At 42.0% G+C, this 14,492-nt stretch overlaps 1 gene segment (V, D, J or C); it reads right to left on the bottom strand.

Moving 5' to 3' along the window:
- Nucleotides 1-565: 565 nt before the first annotated feature.
- LOC311012532 (immunoglobulin lambda constant 6-like) lies at nucleotides 566-4,049 on the bottom strand. The segment is given in 4 exons: nucleotides 3,968-4,049; nucleotides 2,264-2,575; nucleotides 2,070-2,144; nucleotides 566-1,060 (listed from the first exon to the last, which is right to left on the bottom strand).
- Nucleotides 4,050-14,492: the final 10,443 nt, after the last annotated feature.

The following is a 14,492-nucleotide window of genomic DNA, read 5'->3' as shown; positions in this document are numbered from 1 at the left end:
AGCCAGCTCGTCAGGAGCAATTGGGGTGAGGTGTCTTGCTCAGGGACACCAGACACTCAGCTAGGAGGAGCCGGGGATTGAACTGGCAATCTTCCGGTTGCCAGTCCAACGCTCTACCTCCTGAGCTAAACCCCCCCAGTTCAGTGTCAAAAAATACATGCTTCAATAAAATGCTTCAAAGCTAAAACTTCTGCTGTTTGTTTGTGTTTAAAGGACAGTGTCGTCAGCATAGAGTTTAACATCCACACTGACACCAATATAAAAGGGGGTCAGCACTGAACCTGGTGGGACCGCCACACCTATTGACTATAATAGCTGTATATAATAGCCGTGTGTATATGTTTGCTTCTCTTTGTTTAGCTCTGTTGTCCTTGTTTAGCTGTGTGCTTATATGCATATTTTCCTGTACATTTGTTCTTGGTGCTGTATGAAAGTATATTCACAGCGACTTACATCCACAGTCACATTACTGGTGCCAACAAACTCAACAAACTTGGTTCTGTTCCTGATTATTTGCTATGAAACCAAACTCAAATCCATAAAAACAAGGATGTCCATAAAACACTGTGAATTTTCAGTTTATTAAGAATCTTACAGTAAAATAATTTGACAAATCTGCCACACTCTGAATCATGTATTAAAAACAAACACAAGCACAGAAAAATACTGTAAAGAATAAAACATCAACCAGTCAGCTAACTATTCATCTTAACTATCAAAGTAACAATACAAAGAGTTTACACTTAATTACTGTAAATATAATGTCTAAATATGTATTTATATTTTTAGGATGACTGTATCTATCCTGTATAAAAAGACACACCATACAACCAACCTCATCAAGTCATCATGTATATTTGTGAATATAATTAAAGTGATAAATGAGATGAATTGATGAGATGTGATGGTGATCAGTCAGCATGTGAGCAGTTGGTGGAGCGTCCCTTCTTTCTGGAGATCATCAGCAGACTGAGTCCACAGCAGTACACAAGACTCTTCACTATCAGCACTGTGTACAGCAGGCAGAGCAGCTTCACCCTGCACTGAGACTGGAAGGACACTGAGACACACACATACACACACACACACACACACACACACACACACACACACACACACACACACACACACACACACACACACATGCACACACGCACACACACACACACACACACACACATAAGTAACTTCCATATTCCAGTACTCTTATTTAATGATTATAGAGTATTCAACTCCCCGTTCTGAATGAAATGACAGGTGATGGTTACATATGACTCTGTGGTAAGAGCTGTCCACAAGTCTGTAGTAACAGCTTGTCCCAGATCAGCCCTCATAAGACATTTTTACATTTATATTTTACTTCTATTAAGGTTGTAGATTGACGCTTTGAATGTCTATTGTTAATTTGATGATGTCATTGTCCTAAACAAGTGGGTGAATTATGATTTTTCGGTTCTATAATGTAATTTCTGGTGCTGTTTGATGGCTGCTAGACTTCCCCGTTAATACAGGTGCTGCCTCCCTTTGTCTTTCTCACAACAGTGAAAATGTAGTGTTTGAAGGTTAAATGCCAACAAATATGGATTGAAGCAGAATGTTTTGTTAGATAGAAACATGTGAGGAGGAAATGTCAGGCCAATCGGGTTTATCCTCTTTTGAAGAACATTTGGTCTGACGACTAAGACGGTAACAAAGAGCAAAAAAGCTAAACAATAAATGTGGTTGCTTGATATTTGGAACTGGTGTCCTAAGTCCTCATGCCCATCTCTTCTCTCATCAGAGTAACTTTTATTTAAAACCAGCTTTGCATGAAGACAGAGGTCGGCTACAATTTGAATGAAAGTTCAAAGGCCCTCCTTAAAAACAACCAATAAGGGCCCACCAAGCGTTGTAGGGATGGAGCCAACAATGATTTAAATAGCAGCATAACGGGGCGCCGCATAGCTCAGTCGGTAGAGTTGGCACCCCATGTTTCGAGGCTAAGTCCTCACTGCAGCGACCCCAAGCAGCTTTTTATTATTCTAACATATCATATATATTATATTAAAGGGGGCAGCAGTTGATCTCACAGTCAGCTTGCTGCATAGCTGGCAGGTCTGCTGGCTCTCTCTCTGGAGGACAGGAGGCAGCTGGAGCTGGAACCTCTGGAAGAGAAAAGGAGTGACAGTGAGCGACGTCAGTCGTCTGCTCCTCTGATATCTTGGACAGCAGTGCATCCACATGAAGCTGAATCACTGCTGAACAGTCACCAAGCCTTCAGTACCTTGTTCTGCTTGGGCCTCCACTGTGCCCCCCTCGTGCTGGACGGAGCAGCGGTATTTATATGTGCTGATCTCTTGTTGATGGAGCAGCAAGATGGAGGCGGCGTGTCCCGACTCTCTGATCTCCAGCTGCTCTCCCACAGCAGGGAGCACCTCCTCCTCCAGAGAACCATTCTCCTTTCGTCTTTTCCAGGAGAACCGGACTAGAGGAGGAAACATGTCTGAGGCCAGACACAGCAGAGAGCTCTTCCCCTCCAGGTGGGCTCTGGATGCTGCTGGGTACACGCTCACCACGGGCTTCATTACCTGCTCATCTGAAGTTTGACAGCAGCAACAAGCAGCACAGACACACATTCACACAGTCAACGATAACATACTATCATATACTATCATATCATTATGAAGATACCTTTATACAGTTATACCACTTTGTGTATTCAGAAGGGACTAATATACATATTATAACAATATTCACCTTCATATCAAAGTAATTGTGATGATTTCAACATGTATAACATATTATTTAATTACCATCATATACTTAGACGTTTGTCAGAATACATTTAAATGAATGAAATGTCAAATATGAATAATGACTGCTGTATATTATTACATACAAATGTTTAGATGTTATCAACATATGAGGGGGATTTACATATAATATCATTAAATATAATATAATATAATTATGAAGATACATTTGTATATCTTTATACAGCTTTTATAACTATGAAAAGTATCTTAATATAGTTGAATTGTATTTCCTATATTAGGGTTTATATACATATTACTACAAGTTCCATATTCACCTTCACATATAATATAGTTGCTAATATGATAATATTATGTTTCCCACCATTTATTTTAATCTTGCTTAAGAAAATGATACAAATAATAATGTATTTACTTCTTTCATTACAATTTTGATATATCATATGGTACAATATAATATAACATAATATTGAAGATACATTTACATACCTTCATAGAGTTATCACATTTTGTTGATTCATAGTGTTAATATAGATATAATAATATTAGACATATTTACCTTCATCTCTAAGTAATCAAAATTATTTCAATATATATTACATATAATATATATTAACAACAATACTCAAACTGCACACACAAAAGAAAATAAATGCATCATTTTTTTCTATGACTTCATTTCATGACTTGGGCAAATTCAATATAATATAGTATAATATAATATACTTTCAAAATTATAATTACAGTAATATAATTGAAATCAAGTTATTAATAGTGCCTCGTGATACAAATATATAGTGTGTCATTATTTATTTTTCTGAATCATATATTAAAAAACAAATTAATATGCATGAATTAGATATATGGTACAATCATTTATGAATTTTGATCCTCTACAACATTATTTAATTCATTTCTAATATTGTATTCTGCTGAATTATTGAGATAATCAAATACTTTATACTTGTAACATTTCCAACATCAAACTTTTTATATAAAAATCAGTTTAATCTCCTGCAGAATTAAAGAATAACTTGAGTCGTTGTTTCAGGAATTATGAATCTTTTAATAGAACAACAGCTTCACGGCCACAAGAATTCTCTACTAATGATGGAAAAACTAACATGAGAAGCCTGAAGCAGCAGAAACTCATTAAAACACATTTTCAACTTGTTCTATAAAACAACTGAAGGGACATGAAATATTCTCCTTACCTGTTACGTACAGTTTACCTCCAGAGCCAAAGATATACCGTCCACAGTGAAACAGAGTGATACAAAAACCATCTCCACGATGTTTCTCTAATCCAGTGGTTCTCAAACGCAGGGGCGTAGCCATCATTTCAGAAGTGAGGGGGACAAATTGTTATGAGGTCTATTGAGTGATTTATCATCCTCTCACATTCAATTGCACCTCTCCTTAGTGGCTAAAGAACCACATAACTACAAACAGCAGAGCACCAGGGGACCGACTTTAGTTCTTTAGAATTATATACTATCAAAATCTAAAATCAAAATCTAAAATCTAAAGCTGAGTTGACACAGAATGACTCTCTAACATCTACAGGGTAAGTAGCCAGATAATAAATTTGCGAAAATTTATAAATAGAATTAAGAATAGTAGTGGTGACATAGCTGTGGAAATTAATCGCAAAGCACTTTTATGCTATCTATATTTTTTCTCAGCTAGTTATATTCTCTTCTCACCTATGACCCTGCATGATCATCCTTGCTGGCCTCTGGTCCACTTTCTCCTCCCTGACGCTGCTCTTTCTATTATATAAAGATTAAAAAAATATGTGCAAAACAATAGTGAGCACAAGTTCTGTGCAGAAATTAAGGAGGAGTGGGTATATTTGGTAGAGTAGCCAAAAATTGTAGTCAAGTAAGAGTGTTGTTACTTTAGAATAATATTGCTCAAGTAAAAGTAAAACGTATTTTGCAGTAAAACAACTCTCAAGAGTACAATGTATCCAAAAAGTTACTCAAGTAAATGTAAAGGAGTAAATGTAACTAGTTACTACCACCGCACCTAGCAAGCGATTCAACATAACTAACAGTTAACAATTGTTAACTAGCTTAACTTGATAGGCCTATATTGACATGTATTAATTAGACATCATTGAGCTAAACATTATCTACATGCAACAGAAATCCTTAACTTACACGGTTTGTTTGGAAAAACAGTAAGGTTTTTTGCCTCTTGGCTGCTGGTTTGCTGAACATGGTGAACAAGATCTGAATCAATGTCTGTGTGATTGAAATCACAACACGACAGTGGTGTTTGCCGCCTGGCTCTGCCTGCTCATGGTGGGTTCGTAGGCGGCTCGGAAAAAGGCGTTTCCACGTTTTAAAATGAATTGAAGGGTTGTAATGGCTGTAAAATGTACACATGATGGGTGTGATCAATGAACACATTTATTTCTATTAGTATGTTAACTAAACTTAAAACTTCCACTATCTAATTACACTTTTTAGGACAGCAGTATATTCCTTTGCAACATTACCTTCGGGCTGGTTTTCAGTCCATCAAGTTCGAGGAGTATTTTTTGAAACACCTCAAACGTTTTCATCAGTTGTTTTGGTAGTTGAGGTTGATGGTGTATATCGGCACCATTAACATGGTGAAGGCACTTGGAACATCCAGGTTCTCCAGGACTTCTGTTCCCTCTGTCACTATCCTTGCACTGGCTGGATCAACATGATGGCCCCTCATCATGGTCCTTCATCTGTAACCTGCACTTCTCCATCCTGTTGGAAGTAGATCAGAATAAACATGTTTTAAGTCATCCCATTTGAAAACATGGTATTGTATTTGAGTGTAACACAAAGTCCAGTGTGTCAGAACTAAGCATCTGATTTACCTACCAAGTGTTCTTTGAAGAGATCCTCATCCTTTTCTCAGAGATGCCTGCCTCAAACAAAAATACCTTTAAGGCTTTAACAGCAACACGACACACATGAAACTGAAAAACACCAAGTAAAATACATTTGTCCCAGGTTCACTTTCAGAACAGACCAGCAATGCAACTGTTGCTGACCAGACCTCAATAACACCAACTTAAGTTAGAACAAAAGGAGACACTTAACCTTTTACCTTTACAGTGTCAACACTTCACATGTCTGATGTAAATGAACGTAAATTAATTCAGCTACCAAAGTGAAACTGTGTTGAAGTCACTATTAGCTAGCTAGTACCGTTGCTAAATTAGCTTGATTTCCCCCTGAAGTAAAGTGCTCGGTGAAAACGACGTCTTTAAAGTTACTGTTAGATGAAGGATTCTATTGAATGGATGCCATTTCCGTCCACATTTAATTCCCAAATAGTCCATTTTAATTCAATTAAAATATAGATTTTATTCGTGTCATTTGAATCTTCTGAAGGCCATGGGAAGACCAAAAGCAAGTTCTCACAGTCACTTTTCTGTATATTTAATGATATTTTAGCATCCTCTATGTGCACACATCCTCCAGCCCAATTTCCTTCTGCAGTGTCAACCAGCAATCTGGCAGCACTTGTCACCAGTGCTTGATTACTTATAGAGTGCATATCCAGAGGTCTCCACAATCCATTTTTACAGGGACGGCCGTTTCTCTCAGTATAAACAGCGAGGGGATTTTTTTGCTGTTTTGTATTGAGCTGTTCTGACGAGGGTTCACTGCTGGAACGTGGATCTTCTTCGAGGCGAGCAACGGGAAGGGTGCCCCGGACGGTGTGGGAGGGGCCCTGAAGAGGAGGGCTGGTCTGGACAGCAAAGGGACAGATATTCCTGACGCCACAGAGCTGCTGTGTTGCAAAAGACAGACACAACAATCAAGTTTTTGTCAACGAGGAAACAGTTATGGAGATGCTCAAAGATGTGCCACCAGTTCCATCCATATGAGGATACATCAGTGACCCTATAGCCCGGAGAACTAACATACAGGGATATCAGCTGCTTGTGCAACACAAGGTGAGCTGCGACTGTTTCAATGCAAAACTTTTCAAGTTCAGTCATCAGCTTCATATTGTCATTTTTCTTCACAAATATCAATTATTTCAACATGTCACCAAACATTTCTTCAAAATTAACAATTAAGGGAAATTGAGGGGAAAGCAAAGGAATTAGTTGATATGCTTTTAATAATGCTTTTTAAATGGCACATGAGTTTTGGTAACAGGACTGAGAAAAATGCATCCATCTTTCACTTCACTTCTAAAAAATCATACAGTTGCCTGAAATGGACCAATACACATTTTGAACAGTTAAATATGAATGTTTTTAGATTTGGTGTTTAAAAAAGCTAAAAAATAAGTTCAATTTGGAAGAGTGGGAGACATGTAGAGACAGACAGGTCACCAGTCTATCACAGGGAGACATGTAGAGACAGACAGGTCACCAGTCTATCACAGGGCTGACATGTAGAGACAGACCGGTAACCAGTCTATCACAGGGCTGACATGTAGAGACAGACAGGTAACCAGTCTATCACAGGGCTGACAGGTAGAGACAGACAGGTAACCAGTCTATCACAGGGCTGACATGTAGAGACAGACAGGTAACCAGTCTATCACAGGGAGACATGTAGAGACAGACAGGTAACCAGTCTATCACAGGGCCGACATGTAGAGACAGACAGGTAACCAGTCTATCACAGGGCCGACATGTACAGACAGACAGGTAACCAGTCTATCACAGGGCCGACATGTAGAGACAGACAGGTAACCAGTCTATCACAGGGCCGACATGTAGAGACAGACAGGTAACCAGTCTATCACAGGGCCGACATGAAGAGACAGACAGGTAACCAGTCTATCACAGGGCCGACATGTAGAGACAGACAGGTAACCAGTCTATCACAGGGAGACATGTAGAGACAGACAGGTAACCAGTCTATCACAGGGCTGACATGTAGAGACAGACAGGTAACCAGTCTATCACAGGGCTGACATGTAGAGACAGAGAGGTAACCAGTCTATCAGGGCCGACATGTAGAGACAGACAGGTAACCAGTCTATCAGGGCCGACATATAGAGACAGACAGGTAACCAGTCTATCACAGGGCCGACATGTAGAGACAGACAGGTAACCAGTCTATCACAGGGCTCACATGTAGAGACAGACAGGTAACCAGTCTATCACAGGGCTCACATGTAGAGACAGACAGGTAACCAGTCTATCACAGGGCTCACATGTAGAGACAGACAGGTAACCAGTCTATCAAAGGGCTGACATGTAGAGACAGACAGGTAACCAGTCTATCGCAGGGTTGACATGTAGAGACAGACAGGTAACCAGTCTATCGCAGGGCTCACATGTAGAGACAGACAGGTAACCAGTCTATCACAGGGCTGACATGTAGAGACAGACAGGTAACCAGTCTATCACAGGGAGCCCTGTACAGACAGACAGGTAACCAGTCTATCACAGGGCCGACATGTAGAGACAGACAGGTAGCCAGTCTATCAAAGGGCCGACATGTAGAGACAGAGAGGTAACCAGTCTATCACAGGGCTCACATGTAGAGACAGACAGGTAACCAGTCTATCACAGGGCTGACATGTAGAGACAGACAGGTAACCAGTCTATCACAGGCCTGACATGTAGAGACAGACAGGGAACCAGTCTATCACAGGGAGACATGTAGAGACAGACAGGGAACCAGTCTATCACAGGGCCGACATGTACAGACAGACAGGTAACCAGTCTATCACAGGGCTGACATGTAGAGACAGACAGGTAACCAGTCTATCACAGGGAGACATGTAGAGACAGACAGGGAACCAGTCTATCACAGGGCTGACATGTAGAGACAGACAGGTAACCAGTCTATCACAGGGCCGACATGTACAGACAGACAGGTAACCAGTCTATCACAGGGCCGACATGTACAGACAGACAGGTAACCAGTCTATCACAGGGCCGACATGTAGAGACAGACAGGTAACCAGTCTATCACAGGGCCGACATGTAGAGACAGACAGGTAACCAGTCTATCACAGGGCTCACATGTAGAGACAGACAGGTAACCAGTCTATCACAGGGCTCACATGTAGAGACAGACAGGTAACCAGTCTATCACAGGGCTCACATGTAGAGACAGACAGGTAACCAGTCTATCACAGGGCTGACATGTAGAGACAGACAGGTAACCAGTCTATCACAGGGCCGACATGTAGAGACAGACAGGTAACCAGTCTATCACAGGGCCGACATGTACAGACAGACAGGTAACCAGTCTATCACACGGCCGACATGTAGAGACAGACAGGTAGCCAGTCTATCACAGGGCTGACATGTAGAGACAGACAGGTAACCAGTCTATCACAGGGCTCACATGTAGAGACAGACAGGTAACCAGTCTATCACAGGGCTGACATGTAGAGACAGACAGGTAACCAGTCTATCACAGGGCTGACATGTAGAGACAGACAGGTAACCAGTCTATAACAGGGCTGACATGTAGAGACAGACAGGTAACCAGTCTATCACAGGGCTGACATGTAGAGACAGACAGGTAACCAGTCTATCGCAGGGCTGACATGTAGAGACAGACAGGTAACCAGTCTATCACAGGGCTGACATGTAGAGACAGACAGGTAACCAGTCTATCGCAGGGCTGACATGTAGAGACAGACAGGTAACCAGTCTATCGCAGGGCTGACATGTAGAGACAGACAGGTAACCAGTCTATCGCAGGGCTGACATGTAGAGACAGACAGGTAACCAGTCTATCGCAGGGAGACATGTAGAGACAGACAGGTCACCAGTCTATCACAGGGAGACATGTAGAGACAGACAGGTCACCAGTCTATCACAGGGCTGACATGTAGAGACAGACAGGTAACCAGTCTATCACAGGGCTGACATGTAGAAACAGACAGGTAACCAGTCTATCACAGGGCTGACATATAGAGACAGACAGGTAACCAGTCTATCACAGGGCTGACATGTAGATACAGACAGGTAACCAGTCTATCACAGGGCTGACATGAAGAGACAGACAGGTAGCCAGTCTATCACAGGGAGACATGTAGAGTCAGACAGGGAACCAGTCAATCACAGGGCTGACATGTAGAGACAGACAGGTAACCAGTCTATCACAGGGAGACATGTAGAGACAGACAGGTAACCAGTCTATCACAGGGCCGACATGTAGAGACAGACAGGTAACCAGTCTATCACAGGGCCGACATGTAGAGACAGACAGGTAACCAGTCTGTCGCAGCCCTTTTAAATGAGGCTATTGATTTTCTGTTCACATATGTCTGACATGTTTATTGTTTATGGAAGTAGGAATGTTTTAAATGAAAGCTACATTTTGAATTAGTTTAGCATATAAATACAGTTTATGCCTAGGCTGATTTGTCTTGTGATTACCTGTAGAGGTCTGTGGGCGGGTTTTACGCACCGCTCAGGTACTTAGGACAGGCGTGTGTATTGTCTTGATGAGAAAAACTAAGTGTCATGGGAAAGAGGCAGCGGTGTAAAAAAGTCTTTTGACCGCTTATTTTTGTTCACTCGTAGCTTTCAGTGATTTATTCGTTTGCCAGCATATTTTCCTTTATTTAGATGAAAGTTGTGTTCTTTTTTGAGCTGTAAAAATAAATATAATAATTTTTTGAAATCGCGAGTGCTTTGAATTGTTTGGAAGCGAGTCGAGCTGATCCTCGCCTTATACCCACGGCTGAACGAAGAACAGCCGAGACATTTAAGTCAAAAGACTTTTTGGATTGAAGAAAAATAAGTTGTCTTCAAAAGGAAAGGACCACACAAGCAGCGGAGAAAGTGGAAGGAGTTTCTGCGGTTTGTGAGTAGATGGATTACGCTCTACAATGTTGGAAAAGTTTGGAGACGCGGCGCTCGCAATGAGTGTTACCGCCATTGGTCTAAAAGTGAATTCAAAGTGAATAAAATACCACAACCTGTGTTGCAATGTCTGTCACTGGAAAAACAGATGAAACGCTTTTGATAAAAGCGATCGCATCGCGCAGGGGAAAGCTCGGCGTGTTAACGCGTAAAAAGAATGAAATCAATGCTTTATTGGAGATTGGGGAAAGTAACGAAAATGTCCGCAAACACGCAGAGGTTTTCAATAAGTATGTGGAAGAATTTATTGAGTTGCAAAACACCGTGCAAAACCTCCTTTCAAATGAAGAGGAAAAGGAGGCAGATAATACGGACTGGTTTGAGCCAAAGCTTGGGCATTTCAGAGAGTTTATAAACGGCATTAACAAATGGATGGATGGAGTGGAAATGACCGAGGAGGTTGAGGAAAAAGAGGAAAACGATGATGATGATGACGACGACGATGATGATGATGAAAAGAAAAGCGTGGTGGACGATGAGCATAAAGATAAAGCAGTGGGACCAGAGGACAGTGTATCTCAAACAAAAAAAGCCCCAAGCAAAGCCAGCTCCTCCAGCTCCGCCTCCGGAGCGTCTTCTGCTTGTTTAAAGGCTAAGGCAGAACGTGCTGCTCTGATCGCTAAAGTGCAAGCATTGGAGACGAAACATGCTCTGGATATGCAACAAGCTCAAATAATAGCAGCGGGGGAAAGGCTTGCCATAGAGGCTGAATTGGCTGCTGCAGAAGCAAAAGTTAATGTTTACATGGAGAGCGCGTCACTGGCCGCTGGACAAGCACCCCAACCACCAATAACCACACAAAGAAATCACAAACCATCAACATCAAAGCAATTAAAATCAGAAAGCATATCACCAGTACATCAGTTGGAAATGTCTGGAGCATCTACTGAATACATGGTTCCAGTAACAAACCAAAAGCCTCCAAAACCTCAACACTCTGTGAAATCAAACATTTCTCACCAAGCTCCTCTCTTTAAAGCAAAATTTAAAAGCAAAAACCTACATCATGACCAAGGAAATGGAAACTCAATTAAAAGTGAAGAGAATGGTCTCACTGATGTCATGAGAAAACAAAATGAAATAACTGAATTGCTTGTAAAGCAACACCAAGCAGCTTTACTTCCTTCCAGAGAAATTCCTACATTTTATGGTGATGCCCTACAATACAGATCATTCATTATGGCATTTGAACAAGGAATAGAGCGCAAAGTGGACAATGCACAGGACAAATTGTTTTACTTGGAGCAATACACAAAGGGAGAACCCAACCTGCTGGTTCGTAGCTTCCTCCACATGGACCCAGAAAGGGGGCTCAGAGAAGCAAAAGAGCAACTTGAATGGCACTTTGGCAATGTAATGAAGCTGACATCAGCACACTTGGATAAGGTCCTGAGTTGGACTCCAATAAAAGCAGAGGATGGACCAGCGTTAAGGTCATATGCGCTGTTTCTGCGAAGCTGTTTCAATATAATGAAAGAAGTTCATTTTATGGAAGAGCTGGAGACACCATCTCACTTGAGGGCAATGATATCCAAATTACCCTTTAAGCTCAGAGATAGATGGAGAACAATCAGCTGCGATCTTCAGGAAAAGAGCAAAAGGCGAGCCAAGTTCAAAGACCTTGTGGAATTTGTGGAAAAACAGTCCAGAGTCGTTCTGGATCCTTTTTTTGGTGACATACATGATGTGACTGATAACAAATGTGTGCTAAAGACAAAAAGGCCAGCACAAAACCCCCCGTTTAAACCAGCTAGTAGGGGGAGCAGTTTTGCTACAACAGTTGCAACCATGTCAGAGCGTTCAGAGCAAAAGGAAAGTAAACCAAACCAACCCAAATTCAACCAAAAGGAGAAAAAGCAGGAAACCTCAAGCGCTCTTGAGAAGCCCTGCCTGTACTGTAGCAAAGAACACTCTTTGGAGTTTTGTGGCGTCCTAAAAAGTAAACACAATAATGAAAAGGTGGAGTTTATGAAAAATGAAGGTCTGTGCTTTGGATTTTTGGGAAGAGGGCACATGAGCAGATATTGCAAAAACAGAATGACATGTCAAGCTTGCCATCAAAACCACCCAAGCATTCTACACATCAATTTGAAAGAGAAGGTGGAATCTCAGGTTGCCAAAAGATATGTTGGAGAATCAGCGAAGGTCACGTCAAGCCTTGTCTCCCTGGATGCTGGCAGCCTTATTGGGGCCGGTAACGATGCATGTAAGCTGTCTATTGTTCCTGTTCAAGTGAAGCTGTGTAAAGGAACAAAGGTTGTGCAGACATACGCTTTCCTTGACCCAGGAAGCACTGCCACCTTTTGCACAGAAGAATTAATGGCAGAGCTAAATGCAAGAGGAAAGAAAGTGAAGGTTCTGCTCAAAACTATGGGCCAGGAGAAGCCTGTGACCAGTTATAAGATCCCTGGAATGGAAGTGGCTGGGCTCAAAAGTAACACATTCATTACGCTGCCAGATGTATTCTCGCAAGAGTCAATCCCTGTATGCAATATACCTACAGAAGAGGACCTCAAAGAATGGCCTTACCTGAAGGATGTTGAACTGGAACCAATCGAAGCCAGCATCGGGCTACTGATTGGTGCAAATGCTCCTAAAGTGTTGGAGCCATGGAGAGTCATCAACAGCAAAGGTAATGGACCGTTTGCTGTTAAAACCCTCCTAGGATGGGTAATAAATGGCCCACTTGGTCACAAGGAGTGCGTGAGCGAATGTCAACCTGTATTGGTAAACAGGATAGACATTTCCAGTTTGGAAGATATTCTTACCCAGCAGTATAACCAAGATTTTGCTGAGCAGCATTACGAAAAGCAAGAAATGTCTGTAGAGGACAAGCAGTTCATGAGCATCGTCTCAGACTCTGCAGTGCTAGAGGATGGACATTACTATCTCAAGCTGCCATTTCGTGAGCCAGGTGTCATCATGCCCAATAACAGGCACACTGCCCAACAAAGAGCACAACAGCTGCTTAAGAGGTTTAACAGAGACCAATCATTCTTTGAAGAATACAGGGATTTCATGCAGGATGTGCTGGTGAAAGGATATGCAGAGGTCGTACCCCAGGATGAGTTGGAAACAAAAAGTGGCAAAGTGTGGTACATACCACATCATGGGGTCTACCACCCACGCAAAAAGAAGTTACGTGTGGTGTTTGACTGTGCTTCGACGTTTCATGGAACCTCTCTGAATAGAGAATTGCTGCAAGGTCCAGACTTGACCAACAAGCTGATCGGGGTGATGTTGAGGTTTCGGCTGGGTCCTATTGCTCTGATGACCGACATCGAAGGCATGTTCCATCAGGTGAGAGTGGCAAGAGAAGATGTGGACTTCTTGCGCTTCCTCTGGTGGCCAGACGGGGACATCACTAAAGAACTCATTGAGCATAGGATGACAGTCCACATCTTTGGAGCTGTATCATCACCCAGCTGCGCCACTTTCGCCCTGCTAAAGACAGCATAGGATAACCAGCATGACTACCCAGCTGAGGTCGTGGACACTGTAAGACAGAGTTTTTACGTTGATGATTGTCTTAAGGCAGTGAGCTCTGTGGAAAAGGCAGCATGGCTGTACAGAAACCTCAAAAGTATGTGCAGCAAAGGAGGTTTTCATTTGAACAAATGGCTCAGTAATCATCGCTCCATTCTTGCCATGATCCCTGAGGAAGAAAAAGCTAAAGAGGTCAAGACTCTAAATCTCGACAGAGATAAACTTCCCATGGAACGGGCCCTCGGAACTCAGTGGGATGTCGAAAGTGATGCCTTCACCTTCAGCACAGTGCTGAAACCGCAGCCAACAACAAGACGTGGCATCCTGTCAGTTGTGAGTTCAGTCTATGACCCTCTAGGGTTCTTGGCACCGGTCGTGCTAACTGCCAAGCAGATCCTTCAGGA

Source organism: Eutrigla gurnardus (genome assembly GCF_963514095.1).
Source record: "Eutrigla gurnardus genome assembly, chromosome: 4".
Lineage (NCBI taxonomy): Eukaryota > Metazoa > Chordata > Actinopteri > Perciformes > Triglidae > Eutrigla > Eutrigla gurnardus.
The sequence above is the reverse complement of the archived record's forward strand: the minus strand, read 5'-3'. Positions and strand labels throughout refer to the sequence as shown.